Raw genomic sequence first — 18,737 nt, forward strand, 5'->3', positions numbered from 1 at the left:
TAAAATAAATACCATCATCTTGAGCTCGCCAAAAGCAACTTCGCCTTAACGTACAACACGAATATGCTTCAACATCATCTCTAAAAACATCAATTTGTTGATTTTTTGACCCCCATTTCATAGTACAAGTGAATCTAGTTCCTCTAAATATATCCAATCCAAAGAAGAACTGGTAATTTCCTCCGATGAACAGATCGCGAAAACCTAGATCGTGATCTCGAGACCAACAATGGAGTGATAATCGATTGTTATTATTTCCCATGCCATTAATGACATGTACTGTGAATTTAAAGCACATCCCTAGGGTGTCTTTACTTTTTGGAGGTAGTTTTCCCTTTTCAATAGGTTGCGTGGTAGCCGGGCCCCCCGCACGCGGTGGTTGAGCTTTTGCTATGGGCGTCGCCTGCTGCGGTGGAAGAGCTTTCGGAATTGGTGTCGTTGATGGCGAAGCAGCCGGCGTAGATGCGAGAACTTGGTAATAATGAGTTGCTAGAAGGAGAATTAGAGTAAAAAAGTGAACCCATTTAGAATCCATTTTTGCAGGTAAATGAATATTATTGTTGATTAGGGTTAACTAATTAATTCTCTCTACTCTACCTTTAATAATTTTTGAGTGTAAAATCATATAATTACTATCCACTGAATTTTCTGTTATTTGTTATAATTTAGCTCATAAATCACTTATTAATTATACTAATTAAATTAAGTGTCCACTAATTTACTTCTTTTTCGAAGCTCAATTTTGCAATGTTCTATTGCTTTTGCTTGGCATTCAAGTTATGATATTTAAAAATATCATTGGTTTTAAATTGAACTTTGATCTAAACCACTAATTCTTTTCACTTCCGTTAATGTTTGTTGGCTTTAATTACTAAAATTTTCTCTGTTTTGATTTTTCGCTACCTACCAAGAAAAAATATTGATTAGTTTACTTAGCAATCAATTATGTTTTTAATGCTTGTAAAAATTATAATTTTGAGAGAAAAATTCATGCTAGCTAGATAATTTTGCTGGTTTAATTAGATAGTAGTAGATAAATTGATAGTACTATTTTTAGTGCCTATATTTTCTTTACTTATAAAATGATTTAGCTGTTTTAAAAAAAATATAAAAAAATTACATCTTTAAAAATGTAATAGCGAGAAAACATTTCCATTTATGAATACAAATACTCTCTCCATTTATGGATACAAACAATTTCTAATTCTAATCAACCACTGACAGTTTTATGAATATAAAAAAAATTCTACATATTTTTAACTATTAGAAATTTTTCTTAAGTCTAATCAACCACTTAAATTTTAAAAAATTATGCTCAATAATTTCAACTATAGATAGTGTATAATTAATTAATAAATTAAAAATACAAAAAATTACAAAAAAATTCTAAAATAAGTGGGGCTTTTCATGCAGTATATTTTTTTAGGATTTTTTTATAAAAATAGTTGAATATGATGATTGAAAAATTTCATTTCCTTGAAGATGATGATTGAAAAAATTGATTTTTTGGTTTTATTGTAGTTGATGGTTTCTCTATATTTTTTAATTTTCTTGAAGATGATGATTGAAAAATTTGAAACTTAAAAGGATTAAGAGATTTATTGGCCTATTTGACGAGATTCAAGTTAAGACCATCGTACAACATAACTTCGTTTTTCATTGTGCCAAGATGGTACTTTAGCAGGATTTCGACGTAATTTTACTTTTTTCGATTGTTATCTTTTGCTTATATCTTTTTATCTCATATTTACTTGTTAAATTAGAGTTTTAAAGATCATATATTTGTTTAGTGTTATATGACTTTTATCATTGTACTTTAACCTTCTTCAATAATTTCTACATTTGTTAAAATACAACCATGACAAAAAAAATGGGCATTTGTGAGTGAAAATATTATTTAAACGGATAAATATAGGAGTAAAGGACACGGGTATTGCTTTTCCTCTTTTGAAATTTGGAAGGCAAAATATTTGAAAAAACCTCATTTTTTAGTCATTTTTAATTATATCATTATTTTACAAAGTCGCCAAATTTGTCCAAATTTGCTTTTACTTTCAATTGTATATAATTTTGTAAATTGGATTTTTTTCATGCAATTAGTTTTTTCAAAAATACCCTTATGAATAACTTATTTGAACTCTTTTTCGCTCAATTTTCTTTTACAAAAATAGATGACTTCTTAAAAATTGTTTTGAGGAAAAAAGAGGCCAGTTTAGAAAAAAGATATAAAAAGATCATGAGGTCCCACCCCTACCAAAACCCTAACCCTAACCCCAAATTCCTCGTTCTTCACCAAAAATCCCGTCCTTCTCCACCCCAGAACCCTAGACTTTACCCCGCAACCATCCCTGGCACCCTACCTGTGTTCCACTTCGAGAATTTCCTAGAATCGTGGAATTATATCCACCTTCAGCAAGCCTTTCTGAAATTCGGAGTTGCAGGAAAAGTTTCTTTAGCCAGGAAGAGGAACGTCAAAAATCGCAGATTTGGATTTTTTCGTCCAAGCCCTGATGAGGATTACACATCAGCTATTACTCGACTCAACAAGGTTAGCATTGGTTACTATCGCATTAGGGCTTTTTGAATCAAAATACCCTCATGGCAATCAAAATTCTACTCACAGCAACGCTTCAGCTCAAGCTCGTCCTCCTATCGTCAAAGCCAAGGCTCCTAAACCGGTTTTGAACCCTTCTTTTCGTGATAACAGATCGTATGTGCATGTCTTGAGTGCTGAACCTATGGTTTATGCTCCCTCTAATGATTCCTATTCGGATATCACTCACTCCTTAACACTCACTGTTATGGATTTAACATCTGTTTTGCAATCTGCTGTGTACCTGAAGAAAAAGGGTATCGTTTTTTAATCTCTATCTTTTATGGGTGGACCTTATTTGTTAATCAGGTTTGCTTCTCTGGCAATCAAATCAGTGTTCCAAACAATCACATTCCCATCATTGCTGGATTTCTTTGCTTCTTTTAAGCAATGTGAGATTGATTCTGTTAGTACAACAAGATTTATTTGGCTGAATATTTCGGGTTTTTCGGTTTGTGCATGGGAGGAAGAATTTTTCATGCAAATTGGTAATCGCTATGGTGATTCTATTACGGTTCACCCATTGATTTTTTCAAAAGAGAGGCTAGATACGGGTTCAATTTTAATCTCTACGCCAAGAGATTCTATTCAGGAGACAGTCCCAATTTTGATTAATGGGAAGGAATTTTTTATTCGTATTTCGGAATTCGATCTTCCAATAATGTTGGATGATATAGGATTTTCAGAATCTACTTCTGAATCTTCGGACGAGTCCTTTGCTAGCAAGGATTCTTTTTCGGAAGATGAGGTTCCCTTGACTTCTGATAATGCGAATTCAGTCGAAGCTAAAGGTTTATCGGGGTTTTCTTCTCCTGCTTTTGTTTCGAATAATCAAGATGATAAGGCTGAGGGTTTTTCTCATGCAACTAATCACGTTGCTGAACATGTTCATCTGGATTCAAAACAAGTTAATTCTTCTTCGGTTTCAGCTGGTAACTTGCAGTTGATGTTAGCAGACTCAACTCTAAAGGAATTCTCAGGTTTTGTTACTCAACACCGCAAAAATAAGAGGATTGATGTAGCTGGAAATCTTCTTTCATGATCATCTCCCAGAGGCAGCTCTGAACCATCTTTTTCGAATAATATTATTAAGAATTGCAACAAGCTGAATTTAGTTACTGCAGCAAAGAGCAGGGCAGAAGATAGGCTAAAATTACATGGTAAGTGGGGCTGGATATGGGTCTTTTCAACGTTGAAAAGGAGGCAGGAATCATTGAACTTTTGTCGCAAAGGATTACGAAGGAGTCAGAGAACAGACTTTAAGGAGTCTTTCATTTTCCAGGTTTATTATCTCTTATGTCAAACATCTTTAACTTTGTTTGTTGGAATTGTCGAGGTCGTTTGTCTTACCCTTGGAAAGCTCGTTTTATTCGTTCGTTGGTCTCTACTCATAATCTTTCCCTTTTGGGTTTGGTTGAGACTAAAAAATAACTTTTTGATGATTTTGGAGTTCGTTTATTATGGCCAAACTTGGATTTCAATTATTGTTTTGTTCCTTCTTCTGGTGCTTCGGGTGGGTTATTATGTGTTTGGAACCCAAAATTGATTTCTCCTTCGAGAATCTTTAAAGCTAATAGATGGATTAGCTTAGATTTTATTTGGGGTGATCTTCATATCCGTTATATCTTTGTTTATTCTAGCAATTGTCCCAGGGAAATGGCCTCTCTTTGGTGTGATATTCATCCTGAACTTGCCTCAGATTTGATTTGCATTGTTGTGGGTGATTTTAATGACATATTGGACCCTTCAGAGCGGCTTAATTGCACTAGTTTCTCTCCTTCTATGCTTGTTTTTTTCGGCTTTCATATCTGATTCAAATTTTGTGGAGTCTATTCTTCAAGGCATGTTTTTCACTTAGCAGAACAGTATTACTAGATCGAAGATTGATAGATGTTTCATGTCCCCTTCAGCCTTCACAGCTTGGCCTAATTGTTCGTTGCGGGCTCTTCCTAAATCTTTTTCTGATCATGTTCCAATCTTATTCAGCTCTGATCTAGCTAAATATTGGGGTCCTAAGCCTTTCCAATCTATCAATGCTTGGTGGAGTCATAAGGAGTTTAGTTCCTTTGTGGAGAACACGTGGAAATCCATTACTCAGAGGTTGCCCAACTCTAACTTTGCAATTAAGTTAAGAGAGCTTCGGACAGCTATTAGAACATAGAACAGGGACGTTTTTGGTGATTTGAATGTTAAACTTTCTACTCTTCAGAATGATATCTCGGCTCTTGAAGCTCAGACGGATTTCATGAGCCTTAGCATGGAGGACGGCATCAGATTGGCTGATTTGAATGCCGAATTTGACCAAGTCTCTAAGCATTTAGAATCACTCTGGCATCAAAAATCAAGGGTTAACTGGAATCTACATGGTGAGAGAAATACTAAGTTTTTTTCATACAGTGGCCTCTATTCATTCGAAGAGCAACACTTTCTCTGAGATTCATATTGATGGAATTGGCTATTCCTCTCCGCCTGTGATCAAGCAAAGGGTGCAGACTTTCTATAAAGATTTATTTCAGCAGGATCCTATTATTAGCTTTTCTCTTGATGATCTTCCTATTAAGTCCCTCTCTGACTTGCAAGCTGCATCCCTTTCAGGTATTTTTTCTGAGAAAGAAATTTTTGATACTCTCGTGTCTTGTGATAGTAATAAAGCCTCAGGTCCATATGACTTTAACTATTTTTTCTATAAGAAAGCGTGGGGATTTTTGAAGGAGGACTTCCTTTCATTGTTTTCGGGTTTCTATGACTCAGCATCCTTTCCGGTTGGTTTAAACACATCATTTTTGGTGTTACTTCCAAAATTTCAGGGGGCAGCTGATATTAAGGACTTTCGGCCTATCAGCTTGATTAATGGGGTTTTCAAACTAATTTCAAAGGTTCTGGCAAATAGATATCTCATGTTCTCCCTTTGGTTATTTCTGAAAACCAATTTGGTTTTATTAAAGGGAGGAACATTCATGATTGCCACATGATTGCTTCAGAAATTATTCATTTAGTCAAGCGTCGGAGAGAACAAGTTTTTCTTATAAAGCTGAACTTTAAGAAAGCTTTTGATTCAATTTCTTGGAACTTTATTTTGAAAATGCTTCACAAAATGAATTTTGATCAGAAGTGGATTGGTTGAATTTCCTCCTTCTTTAGCTCAGCACAGCTCTCTGTTTTTCTAAATGGTAGCCCTACTGGAAAAAATTTCATGGGTAAAGGAGTGCGTCAAGGAGATGCCATCTTTCCTATGTTGTTTGTCCTGGCGGTTTATTGTCTGAGAGCCTTATTTACCAAAGCAGTCAGTCTGGGCCTTCTTTCGGGAGTTCATATTGATGGTCTAGCTGAGCCAGTTTTTATTTTACAGTTTGCTGATGACACTCTCCTTTTTGTTCCTAATAATTTGCAGATGATTGAGAATCTTCTCCGTATTCTAAGATGTTTTGAGTTAATTTCTGGCCTCACAATCAATTACCAGAAGTCCTCCATCATTGGTATTAACGTTGACTCCATCTCTCTTTCTAGTGCTTCAGACATTTTGGGTTGTAAAGTCGAAGAATTTTCAATTACATATCTTGGCCTTCCTCTTTCGGATAGATCAGTTGGTATTAAACTTTGGGATCCTATGGTCGCTAATTTCTCCTCTCAGCTTTCGACTTGGAGAGGTAATTTACTCTCGCCTGCAGGTAGACTTACTTTAATTAAGTCTGTTCTCTGTAGTTTGCCTGTTTACTTTTTAGGCTCTCTCTGAATTCCTTGCTCTGTTGCTGACTCTCTTGAGCGTATTATGAGAATATTTTTATGGAATGGAAATGTTGGTACTCCGGGTTTCAGTAAAGTTGCTTGGACAAATGTATGTGTTCCTTTCACACAGGGGGGGGCTGAACATTACCCCGCTGCTTACTAGGAATGTTTGCTTATTGATGAAGTGGATTTGGAAATTGATGGTATCCGACATGAATTCTTTATGGTTTGCCGTTGTCTCGTCTAGCTCTTCGCTTGATTTTTGGTTCGATATTGCTTCTGCTAATACTCTACACTTATCGCATTTATGGAAAGGGATTTATAACGTTTGCGTGAAAAACAAAGTTGCATGGGACTGCTTCTTGAATTCAGTTTCCATGTCTTTGGGTAATGGAATTCGGATTCGATTCTGGACGGATAAATGGCTGAATGATTCTCTGAGCTCACTATTTCCAGCTCTTTACCGCCTGAGCAGAAACAAGGATGATTTTATCGATTCGGTTTATGATCATCAGCTTCAATCTTTCGGTAATTTGACCTGGAGAAGACGGCTCCAGATTTGGAATACCCCGTACTTTTAAAGTACTACGTAAGGTGCCAAAAGGCGTAAATGCGAGAATTAAATCAAGGACATCGAAATTAAGTTCAAGAAATAAGAATTAGACCAAAGCGGGTCTATTAGAATTATCGTAAAATAATAATTTAAGTGAAAATTATTATTCGATAAAATTGGATTTTAGCGGGACTAAGGAAAAATCGATAAATTAAAATAAAATAATTGGTAAGTCCCGAGCTAATAAATTTTTACGATAAGGTTCGTAAAATAAATTTATGGACCTAAGAATAAATCTTATAAATTTGGACGAAAGCATTTTATTAAACGGAATTTTAATTATCGGAAAAAGCAAAAGGATATAAATAAAATATTGGACCCAGATAAATTAATAATGCGACAAAGTCCATTATTTATCGATAAATCAAGAATCGTCAAGGTTCCGGTCAATTAATTGGAAAAACAAAGAGATGGGGAATTAAGTTATAAGAGGTACAAAACTTAAGCATTTATATGGACTTTTTCCCACATTTTCAATTAAATGAAGACACATGTTAATCCCACCTCTTCATTTTTCTCTTGCAAGCCAATATTATAGATCAAAAACCTCAAATCCTCACCTTCCTCTCCTCCATAAACCTCATCATTTCTTCAGCTAAATTCAATAACCATGGAGGCAAATTGATCCTACGACAAAAAGGGAAACAAGGTTATGAATCATTGATTTGGAGATTGAATTATGAAGTTTTGATGGTGATTCTTGGAAGGGAGTGGTTCGGCCATAAGCAAACTCATCATATTCAAGGTAAAAAAATTCTGAACTTGAAGATTTATTGATGTTTGATTGAGTTTTGGTTGAGTTTACGTTAAGTGAATAAACTGTTTTTGAACATGTCAAGGGGCTGAAATTGAGCTATGATTTTGATGGTTTAGAAGGCTGTTTTTCAGAGATAATTCAAGGGGTTTGGACACCTCGGAATTTACGTTTTTAACGTCGAATCCGTGCCCCAAAATAGCAGCCAAACTGCTGCAAAAGTGCATCAGTAAACTGCTGCAATAGGCAGCAGTAAACTGCTGCAGAGTGCAGCAGCAAACTGCTGCAATAGGCAGCAGTTGCTGCCACTTTTAGCGGAGCTGCCGGTGAGCTCCGGCAGTCATAAAAATGGCGCACTGACATTAGGTCGATGTACGCATACTCGAGTCCAAAACGTAGTTTTCGGAACTTCAAAAATCATGGTTAAAGGGGTTTAAAACTGAGCTTATATAATGCAAAAAAATAAACCCAAAACAGTTTATGACACTCACTTTCGACCAAGTTTCGGACGACTTTGAGTGATGTTTTTCGAGAAGGTTTAAATGGTATGCCGTAAGGGATATACGGAGAGTACATTGTAATAGTCGGATTAGGATTTAAACAAGTAAATAGGGCTAGGATGATTAAAATAGATGATGAGTTGAAAATATTAAAATCTGGAAATCCTGAAATCAAGTCGCGAAGGCTACTTCGCATATAAAAACGGACCCCAATCCGAATAATATTAACCCAAAGATGAGTAGAATAAATAAATGGTGTTGCATAGATGAGATTCAAGGAAAATAAACGTGGTGTTGTTAAGTCGGATTAAAAATTATCCGTGTTTGAAGTTGAGTCAAAAACTGGAAATATAAGTTAGAAAAATAAACTAAGTGTTAAAATATAACATTAGGGCAACTTTGGAATTAAATTCTGAACAAATGGTAAGTCGGAATCAGTTGAAATCTTCACGGATATTGTAGAGGGAAGTGTGAAGTTTAAGAATGTCAGATTGTTTTTGGAAAATATCCGCTGTAGTTACCTTGTTCCGCTGTCTGAAACAGCAGCGTTAGAAGGCTTTTTTTAACAGCTTTAATTTCCAGATTTGAGGTACCAACTTCAGGACTGATTTCCGATACCTTCGGGTGCTAGTTTAAGTCCGAGGTCTAAAAAAAAGTTTTAGACGACATTCCGAACTTTAGGAATGTCAATTGTATTTTGAATTTGGACCACTTTAATTGACGGTTTTAGTAGCTCAAAGATGGTCCAAAAACACGAAATAAATAGGAAAAATTTAAAGAGTTATCTTTGAGGAAAATTTTGGAAACATTAAAGATGTCAAATGAAGTTCGAGTCTAAATGAAAGTTTTAGACGATGTTGCGGACTATGGAAATGTCCAATTTATTTTGAGTACGGGCTATTTTAAATAAGCGGTTTCGGTAGCCAAAGTTGGCTAGAAACCCAATTTTTGGATAAGTAATTCTAGTTAGATTTTTATTAATTAGTGCGATTATCAAATTTTCGTAGACTCGACGAGACGATTACTAACGGGACTCGGAACGTGACGAACGCGATACCGTTTTACGAATTCTCGAAGATTATGGTTAGCAAGTGGTGAGTTTGCAATTTACTTTTGTGTGTTATTAATAAAAGCTATTTATTTTATTATCATTATTATTAATGCATCGCATAAAGCATTATTATTCATAATGATTATTATTTCTTATTGAATGTTTATTTCTTATAAAATAAAACTAGTATAGTGATCCGAGGAAACGAGCTACCTATTGGGCGTCAATAGGCTGTGTGATCACCAGTGTCCGGTCAGTCATAGAATTAGCATTATAGATGTTAGTATCTAAAAATCTTTGATATGAGCTCATATATGATGACTATGTTTGGCAATGAGGAGGATTATGTTTGGTAGATACGAGGTAACTCGGTCGAACTATCTCGGGACCCGTATCTAGTGAGTAACTCGGTTGAACTATCTCGGGACTCACACCTTGGGATTAAGCAGTGACATGATGTAACTCGGTTGAACTATCTCGGGACTATGTCACGTGGTAACGAGTAACTCGGTTGAACTATCTCGGGACCGTACCACTTGGATTAAAATGATTCGATATAATATGAACGGATACAGTATGAGTAGGATATTTATAGGAAATAGTATTAGTTTAAGATTAAGGTTTCGATCGGATCTAATACTTGATATATATTATGTTCTTTTATATATGTTTTATTTTTAAATGCGATGTTATTTTATATAACACCATTAGTAACGTGTAAACTCACTCAGCGTTGTCTGACCCCCCAACAGTGTTTTATTTCAGGTGGTAATATTTGAAGAGATGGACTTCCATTCTTGTTTCGGAAGTCTACAACATATAAAGTATGTATTGAAGTACGCTTCAATTCGTAGCGCTGCAGTAGTCAGTAGATGTCAGTCTATATTTGATTGTTTGTACCGAACGAGATCCAGCTGTTAACTCTGATTTTATAAAATATATATACACGATTTATAAAACTATGTTTTTTACCCGTTTGATATTTCCACCAATTGTCTATGAATGAAATTGGTATGTAATTGTATGATTCGGAACAAGGCAATGCTGAGTTATGTTATCGCAGAGTAAGACCTTAGTTCCAATCGATTATGCATCGGTTTTGAAAGAACGTTTTCGACGATTATGAAATATTTTTTACGATGTTTTCTCGAAAGCGTTTTGTGCATAATTTTGTGTTTGATTTGTGAAAAAATTTTACTCGTTTTTAGGCTTGCTACGGGTTCCGGAGCAACCACTCCCGTTCCCTAGCGCCGGTCTCGGCTCGAGATTTTGGGTCGTGACAAATGTGGTATCAGAGCAGTTGGTCCAGGATACCACTGCTTTGTGTGTGAGTCTACCTAGGAACTACTGCAACATATAAGATTCTAGTCATGTCTTTGATCGGGTTCCATTTGATTTTAAAATTTCTAACTCTCCTCCCTAGGATACGAGTCTGTTTGTACGTTCGATAGGATTGTTTGACGAGATACGCATGCGTAGATATTCCGCTTATGCCTATATGTTCGGCCAATGTTTAGATGCCCTGCCTAGGCATAGATATATAGTTTTTGCATTAAGATTTGATTATATGGACACATGCTCGGCATATTAATAGGACATGGTTATTCTATGAGTGTTGTGTATCATTATGTACGAAGTAGATAATCGACATTTATACGACTCGATGACGAACCTAATGTATCAAGCATCGTGCGATACAAACATGCTATCGAAGTCCTACGATAGAGACACCAAGGGATGATCGACAGAAAAGCGTGGATTCACAGAGGTAGAAGAATTTACCAAGTTACAGAGTTAAAGTTCTGGAGAACTTACGAAGTTTGAGATTTAAAATTCAATTAAAGTTATTTCCTTAAATGGTTTTAAAAGTATAATTGTGCCTAGACCTAATATAGTAGTGCACTAATGCCACGACATAATTAGAAATACATCACTGCATACACATTAAATGGAAAGAATAATAAATGAATTCATACATTAGTAGAACATGCATCATATGCATTTGGCAGATAAGAGGTAAGCTGTGGCAACTCTTTGGGGATGAGAGACGTCATCACCCTAGTGCACAATTATACTAACGTTTAAATGATTTAAATGGAATTTTTGAAAAAGGGCCCTTCCTTTGAAATTCAACGATGATTGAATTATGTTTTAAAGAGATTTGTTTTATGCGTAAGTATACCTAGACTGGAACTCTGTAACGAAGGTGAAATGTTCGAGATCAAGCTACAAGCAACCCTCAGAGACACGACGAACATGTATAAGAACGCGAACTAGGAGTATGTTTTAGAAAGGTACGAAGTTAGTCGAAGTTTCACGATCTGTCACGGGATTAGAATATCTAGATGTACACAAATAGTGAAGTGAAATAGATTGAACAACAAACTAGGATGTCCCTATTTATAAATAAGGTAATTAGGAAATAATGCTATAAGACAATGGAAGTATGAAAGATAATAGTCGAACATAGTAATCGACCCATAGCTTAAACATTAGAGATAGAAGATGATCTCTAAAAATGGATGACGCGAGTTTTACGCGATATCAAAAGATCATTAAATCTAGTAAAACCAAGATATCTTTTGATTGAACCGTTGGATCGATTTAATATCGGAGTATGACATTCTTGAGAAGGTTGTTTAGGAGTTAACCGTTGTAATCGTCGAACGGAGAACTCAGCGGCAGTTTTTTTTAAGAGCGTTGACGGGAGGTATATATAAAGGATCAATTTAGACAACAAACTGTGAAAGTATAAGGTATATAAGGATTGTGAACGTAAGATATGTATGAGATGAGTATGGTGTGATATATATGATGAATGAAATTAAGAAATTAATTTCTTAAGTTGCGTGGAGTATGTTAAAAAGTGGGAAAATCTAAGCAGAATGCTTCGCGATTAGAACATTTTGACCGATATTAAAGAACAGTTATATGGACGAAGAATAAGATCACAAGATCGAATATGAATGGCATAGAGTGGAAAGTTTAGTACGAAAGCTAGGAAATGCCCTAGATGATTCTTAAGTGAGAACGTAGACGATGATTACCGAAAGGTAAGATACATGAGATGGTGAAGATCATGTCAAAGATATAAAGTCTAAAGGTTCATATGTCGAAATCAATGAAGAAGTTAGAATAAGCTATTGCTTGAGATATGTAATGTGTTAAGGACGAAAGTTTCCAGATAAGAATTTTGTGATAAGAGAAGGAATAACTTAACACGAACAAGAAAGAGAAACAAGAGTTACATGGGGGGGAAAGTTGAATCATATTAGGAATTAAAGAGAAAGAAAGATATAGGAATCAATACAAACGTAAGGATCCCAAAGTTTGACACGAGAAATAATAGCGTGTAAGACAAACTACGATGGATCAAGTATGCGGGCATAGGAGACCCGCTCATTCGATACAAATGAGTTAGTGCGTGGTAAAGATATATAAAGGACGAGTTAAAGAAGAAAGAACACGAAGAACGTTAATGATCAGTGCTTCAACCTTTGAGGGGTTGATGGAACAAAGTCAAACTTGTCAAATGACAATGATATTTGTTTTAGGATCCAAAAAGATCTCAGGAGACACCTGGACATATCGACGCAATATTATAGTAAATGGTACAATTTCAATAAGAAATTGAAATTTTGTCTTACTGACAGAACAAATGTCAGTATTGAACGCATCACGTAAGTATCAACAATTATTAACACGTTGGATATAAAAGTGATCCAAGAGAAGCAATGTGTAAAATTGTTATCAACGATGGAAAGTGCAACAATGGAAGATGGAGTAAAAGACGACGGCAAAGGGGTAAACAATTAAGGAAGTAAATAAAAGTGTATGGCGTGAGTCGCAAAAGTATAAGAGAGTAGTACTAATAAATGGAACTAAGGGATACAGAATAAAGTAATGAGTTACAATAAGGATGAATCATGAATAAAAGTATTCATAAGGAGTTTGATTACAAGGAAACTACGAGGAAGAAACTGAGAATCATTATAGAAGTCTAAGGATGTACTTCTATAATTCAAAATATTATTTATCTGTGAGATCAAAAGGACCTACACAAAATGAATTGTTACATAGGATGCATAACAGAGAAGTGGTAAAGTACATGTCAAGGATGATACTTAGATGAATAATCAGATTGAATTAGTTAAGTCTAATTCTGTTTTTGGAACAAAGGAACTTTATGAAGGATCGAACTAAGATTGTTCGAGAACCATAAGGCAGTTTATGGTATAAAACTATAACAGCGCTAAGGATGAGATCAAAATAAAGAAAAGTGTCATTAGATGGAGAATATCTAATGAAAACTATAAGTCATTAAAAAAAATATTGAAAGGATGTAAAAGGACAACGATACATCGAGAGACGAATCAAAATAGTGTGGAAACCACTTATAGCTATTGACAATGACAGGCCACTAAAATAATCTGCGATTTGGGAAGTAAGGAATAAAACCTTAAGGGAAGAAAAAGTAATACCAATTCGATAAGGACGTAGACATAAATGTGGAGAAATTCTAAGAAAAACTCGACTCGTGATACAAGATCATGATGTTGACAAGCTAACGAAGTAAAGTTAACAATAAATAACAAGGACAAAGTATCTTTTCACTCTATGATCAACTAGAGTGAAATTAAGTATCATAAAAAGGAAAGTAATGATAAGATGATGGACATAAGACCAAGGTTAGTAAAACTAGAAGTGAGGCAATTACTTTGGATAAGTAATTTGAGTAATGGAAATTCAGAAACTTTGCTCACAGCAAGTGAGTGGAAGATCACCAAGGAACGACGGTGTGGAAAGTTTCATGAAAACAATAGATTGTAAAGGTAAAAGTGTACTATGCTCAAAAAGGTAAAGTATACGAAGTAAGACTTTAAGTCTTTATAAGGAGCAATAAGAATTTCTAAGAAGGGTAATACTTGATGAAAAGAGTATTACGATAATTATGAAAATTCGAGGACGAATTTTTATAAGGGGGGAAGAATGTAATACCCCGTACTTTTAAAGTACTACGTAAGGTGCCAAGAGGCGTAAATGCGAGAATTAAATCAAGGACATCGAAATTAAGTTCAAGAAATAAGAATTAGACCAAAGCGGGTCTATTAGAATTATCGTAAAATAATAATTTAAGTGAAAATTATTATTCGATAAAATTGGATTTTAGCGGGACTAGGGAAAAATCGATAAATTAAAATAAAATAATTGGTAAGTCCCGAGCTAATAAATTTTTACGATAAGGTTCGTAAAATAAATTTATGGACCTAAGAATAAATCTTATAAATTTGGACGAAAGCATTTTATTAAACGGAATTTTAATTATCGGAAAAAGCAAAAGGATATAAATAAAATATTGGACCCAGATAAATTAATAATGCGACAAAGTCCATTATTTATCGATAAATCAAGAATCGTCAAGGTTCCGGTCAATTAATTGGAAAAACAAAGAGATGGGGAATTAAGTTATAAGAGGTACAAAACTTAAGCATTTATATGGACTTTTTCCCACATTTTCAATTAAATGAAGACACATGTTAATCCCACCTCTTCATTTTTCTCTTGCAAGCCAATATTATAGATCAAAAACCTCAAATCCTCACCTTCCTCTCCTCCATAAACCTCATCATTTCTTCAGCTAAATTCAATAACCATGGAGGCAAATTGATCCTACGACAAAAAGGGAAACAAGGTTATGAATCATTGATTTGGAGATTGAATTATGAAGTTTTGATGGTGATTCTTGGAAGGGAGTGGTTCGGCCATAAGCAAACTCATCATATTCAAGGTAAAAAAATTCTGAACTTGAAGATTTATTGATGTTTGATTGAGTTTTGGTTGAGTTTACGTTAAGTGAATAAACTGTTTTTGAACATGTCAAGGGGCTGAAATTGAGCTATGATTTTGATGGTTTAGAAGGCTGTTTTTCAGAGATAATTCAAGGGGTTTGGACACCTCGGAATTTACGTTTTTAACGTCGAATCCGTGCCCCAAAATAGCAGCCAAACTGCTGCAAAAGTGCATCAGTAAACTGCTGCAATAGGCAGCAGTAAACTGCTGCAGAGTGCAGCAGCAAACTGCTGCAATAGGCAGCAGTTGCTGCCACTTTTAGCGGAGCTGCCGGTGAGCTCCGGCAGTCATAAAAATGGCGCACTGACATTAGGTCGATGTACGCATACTCGAGTCCAAAACGTAGTTTTCGGAACTTCAAAAATCATGGTTAAAGGGGTTTAAAACTGAGCTTATATAATGCAAAAAAATAAACCCAAAACAGTTTATGACACTCACTTTCGACCAAGTTTCGGACGACTTTGAGTGATGTTTTTCGAGAAGGTTTAAATGGTATGCCGTAAGGGATATACGGAGAGTACATTGTAATAGTCGGATTAGGATTTAAACAAGTAAATAGGGCTAGGATGATTAAAATAGATGATGAGTTGAAAATATTAAAATCTGGAAATCCTGAAATCAAGTCGCGAAGGCTACTTCGCATATAAAAACGGACCCCAATCCGAATAATATTAACCCAAAGATGAGTAGAATAAATAAATGGTGTTGCATAGATGAGATTCAAGGAAAATAAACGTGGTGTTGTTAAGTCGGATTAAAAATTATCCGTGTTTGAAGTTGAGTCAAAAACTGGAAATATAAGTTAGAAAAATAAACTAAGTGTTAAAATATAACATTAGGGCAACTTTGGAATTAAATTCTGAACAAATGGTAAGTCGGAATCAGTTGAAATCTTCACGGATATTGTAGAGGGAAGTGTGAAGTTTAAGAATGTCAGATTGTTTTTGGAAAATATCCGCTGTAGTTACCTTGTTCCGCTGTCTGAAACAGCAGCGTTAGAAGGCTGTTTTTAACAGCTTTAATTTCCAGATTTGAGGTACCAACTTCAGGACTGATTTCCGATACCTTCGGGTGCTATTTTAAGTCCGAGGTCTAAACAAAAGTTTTAGACGACATTCCGAACTTTAGGAATGTCAATTGTATTTTGAATTTGGACCACTTTAATTGACGGTTTTAGTAGCTCAAAGATGGTCCAAAAACACGAAATAAATAGGAAAAATTTAAAGAGTTATCTTTGAGGAAAATTTTGGAAACATTAAAGATGTCAAATGAAGTTCGAGTCTAAATGAAAGTTTTAGACGATGTTGCGGACTATGGAAATGTCCAATTTATTTTGAGTACGGGCTATTTTAAATAAGCGGTTTCGGTAGCCAAAGTTGGCTAGAAACCCAATTTTTGGATAAGTAATTCTAGTTAGATTTTTATTAATTAGTGCGATTATCAAATTTTCGTAGACTCGACGAGACGATTACTAACGGGACTCGGAACGTGACGAACGCGATACCGTTTTACGAATTCTCGAAGATTATGGTTAGCAAGTGGTGAGTTTGCAATTTACTTTTGTGTGTTATTAATAAAAGCTATTTATTTTATTATCATTATTATTAATGCATCGCATAAAGCATTATTATTCATAATGATTATTATTTCTTATTGAATGTTTATTTCTTATAAAATAAAACTAGTATAGTGATCCGAGGAAACGAGCTACCTATTGGGCGTCAATAGGCTGTGTGATCACCAGTGTCCGGTCAGTCATAGAATTAGCATTATAGATGTTAGTATCTAAAAATCTTTGATATGAGCTCATTATATGATGACTATGTTTGGCAATGAGGAGGATTATGTTTGGTAGATACGAGGTAACTCGGTCGAACTATCTCGGGACCCGTATCTAGTGAGTAACTCGGTTGAACTATCTCGGGACTCACACCTTGGGATTAAGCAGTGACATGATGTAACTCGGTTGAACTATCTCGGGACTATGTCACGTGGTAACGAGTAACTCGGTTGAACTATCTCGGGACCGTACCACTTGGATTAAAATGATTCGATATAATATGAACGGATACAGTATGAGTAGGATATTTATAGGAAATAGTATTAGTTTAAGATTAAGGTTTCGATCGGATCTAATACTTGATATATATTATGTTCTTTTATATATGTTTTATTTTTAAATGCGATGTTATTTTATATAACACCATTAGTAACGTGTAAACTCACTCAGCGTTGTCTGACCCCCCAACAGTGTTTTATTTCAGGTGGTAATATTTGAAGAGATGGACTTCCATTCTTGTTTCGGAAGTCTACAACATATAAAGTATGTATTGAAGTACGCTTCAATTCGTAGCGCTGCAGTAGTCAGTAGATGTCAGCCTATATTTGATTGTTTGTACCGAACGAGATCCAGCTGTTAACTCTGATTTTATAAAATATATATACACGATTTATAAAACTATGTTTTTTACGCGTTTGATATTTTCACCAATTGTCTATGAATGAAATTGGTATGTAATTGTATGATTCGGAACAAGGCAATGCTGAGTTATGTTATCGCAGAGTAAGACCTTAGTTCCAATCGATTATGCATCGGTTTTGAAAGAACGTTTTCGACGATTATGAAATATTTTTTACGATATTTTCTCGAAAGCGTTTTGTGCATAATTTTGTGTTTGATTTGTGAAAACAATTTACTCGTTTTTAGGCTTGCTACGGGTTCCGGAGCAACCACTCCCGTTCCTTAGCGCCGGTCTCGGCTCGAGATTTCGGGTCGTGACAAGATTGGTGAACAAGAACAGTTTGCGCAGCTCCAGACTTTGCTTCCTCAGCTCGCCAATTTACAGCACAGTTCAGATGGGTTTTTATAGGGGGATAACAGGTCTTTCACGGTGGCTTCTATGGCTCAACTGCTGCCTCCTATGATCAACGAAAGAATTCAGGTCTGGTTGTCTTTTGGCTCATTTTATTTGGAAGGAAACTCTTCCTCCACGAATCTAATTTTTCGTCTGGTTACTTGCCAGAGACCAAATCTCAGCTAATGTGACTTTCGTTAATCGTGGTGTTCTTCATGCGGATCAATCCCGTTGTTCTTTATGCTATACGGATGAATCGGCCATTCATATCATTCTTCACTGCAAGTTTGCATGGAAATTCTGGACTCATATTCTGTCTAATTGTGAGATTAATTGGGCGACTCCCTTTTCTCTTGACAATTTCTTCTTGCAGTGGAATTCCCTAGCTACGGGTAGGCATCGCATTATTTGGAAACTTATTTGGTATTTTGGAGTTTGGCACATATGAAAAGCTCAGAATAATCGCGTCTTCAACAACACCTCCGTTAGTATCCACAGTTTGGTCTTTCAAAGTGTTTGCAAGGTGGTGGATTTTCATCGGGCTAGAAATCATAGCTTCCTTTACATGGGAAATGATGTTTTCCGTTCTATATATTTTTTCTGTAATTATGCTTAGTTGATCTTTTGTCACTCTTTTGCCGCCCGCGACTTTGAGGGTGTGCTAATATAATTACCATTTATCCGAAAAAAAGAGAGACCAATTTAGTACTTATAAGTATATAGTCCGTCGCTAAAATGGCGGGCACTCTCCCGCCACACTTTTTGACGATTTAGCGACGGCTGTGTTATCGGTCG

At 35.4% G+C, this 18,737-nt stretch overlaps 1 protein-coding gene across 2 annotated transcripts in view; it reads left to right on the forward strand.

Moving 5' to 3' along the window:
* LOC126660242 (protein TONNEAU 1a-like) overlaps positions 1–18,737 on the forward strand; it is a 78,948-nt gene that overhangs the window by 13,544 nt on the left and 46,667 nt on the right. Inside the window, exon 1 of one of the 2 annotated variants that reach the window (XM_050353619.1) lies at positions 15,898–15,902. The exons of the other annotated variant lie outside the window; for it this stretch is intronic. The gene's annotated coding sequence lies outside the window, so the exon portion shown is untranslated. Of the gene's footprint in view, positions 1–15,897; positions 15,903–18,737 lie in introns of those variants that run through there. 2 annotated transcript variants of the gene reach the window in all.

The sequence above is a fragment of the Mercurialis annua genome, linkage group LG8, assembly GCF_937616625.2.
Source record: "Mercurialis annua linkage group LG8, ddMerAnnu1.2, whole genome shotgun sequence".
Classification (NCBI taxonomy): domain Eukaryota; kingdom Viridiplantae; phylum Streptophyta; class Magnoliopsida; order Malpighiales; family Euphorbiaceae; genus Mercurialis; species Mercurialis annua.